The sequence below is a fragment of the Parasteatoda tepidariorum genome, chromosome 7 (genome assembly GCF_982258835.1).
Source record: "Parasteatoda tepidariorum strain Cologne lab strain chromosome 7, Ptep-v5.0, whole genome shotgun sequence".
Classification (NCBI taxonomy): Eukaryota; Metazoa; Arthropoda; class Arachnida; order Araneae; family Theridiidae; genus Parasteatoda; species Parasteatoda tepidariorum.
In genome coordinates, this window is record NC_141761.1 from 22,985,680 (window position 1) to 22,987,321 (window position 1,642).

Consider the following 1,642-nt stretch of genomic DNA (forward strand, 5'->3'; position numbering starts at 1 on the left):
TAAAAATGTTATAGATTGCCAATTTTGGTAATATCTAATCATTTGTAAATGTTGTTGTTTCTAATGTCACCTGCTAATACTAGCAAGCCTGCTTGGTGAAACTAAGCGAATTTATGTCAGAGGGGATTCCATTTCTTGTTTTTCAGTTGCGCCACCTATCGCCAAGAATACGACTCATACATACACACGTCACAGCCCGTTTATAGAGCGGACATTCATCCACAGATTGTATTTTTGAACGGAACCAGAGAACAATCAATCTCCAATTCAATACCCCAGAAGTATGAATTGTTATGGGAACATGGAGGGTTTTGTGACCCGACAGATTTAACGTGCACCAGTCACCATTTACTACACGGGGAGTCTTCGGCTGGCCGGAATCGAACTCAAACCTCTTGGACATGGGCCCAACGCCCTACCAACCAGGCTATCCCGAACTTTGTGAATGCAGTTGCCAAAAGAATAAGTCAGTGGATGTATTTTGAAGAAGTTGAATTTAGTTTATTATGCTTCGCAATGAGTAGAATTTAAATATAGTATTATAAGAATAAATTGCAAACGAATATGTTTATTCCTTAACAATAGATAGAATGCGGAAAAACCCAAATTTCTAATTGCAGTAATATTTAATTGATTTCTAAGTTTCATTTTCAAATAAAAGATAGCAATAATATTAGAAAGGTGTACTTTTAAGAAAAAATACTTCTTAAATTTTAAATATTTACAGTTTTTATTTTGAGTACTTTATATGAGTAGTGCGTTGAATTAACGTTTGATGCGTTCTGCTATTTATAAAATTTAAAAGAAAAAAGTACATATAATTAATTCAAAAAAAAAAAAATATTCTCATACGGAAAAATAACTTTTGCAAAATTACTGTACTGTATGGTATTGACAATTCTGGTAAAAAAAAGGCTATTATTCTGGTTGATAAAACTAAAATATACGATATTTAAACCATTCCTTTAGTAATTTTTCCATTACAATGATAACGGTTTATCGGAAAGTCTGACTTTCCAAATTATAGTTCTTATTTCCACACATGACACACAATATAAAACCGAAAAGTAAATTTAACCTAATAAATGGTTTTTATGCTATGCTAAGGTGTTGTGGTAAAATTATCGAATTTTACCACCTTTACCAAATTTTATCTCATATTATAAAACTATATGTTATTGTTCATTTTCCTAAAACGCTTCGGTAAAAATTACCGAACTTTTTTATGTTTCCACAGAGCGGTAAATCACGGTAAATTATATCATATTCTGGTAGTATAGTACGTGATATATTTATATTTTTATTCACACTGTTGTCATTTTTAAATTCATACGTTATTATTACAAATTATTACGCAATTACGTTTTTTTACTTCATATTACGTAATTACATTTTTTAACACATTTTTTACATTTTTTATTTAATGTAATTAAGTAATATATAATTATTTAATTACATTATTTTTTATCGCTTTACATTACTTACTTGCATTACTTTTTAATTTAACTACTTTTTAATATTTTTTACCTCATTTCGCACCCCTTTCATTTTGTTATGTTTACAACAGAGCTTAATGATTTTGTCACCAGGTGGCATTATTTGAAATCAACCTCCTTCTCATTTTCATCCGGGTGGATCGATT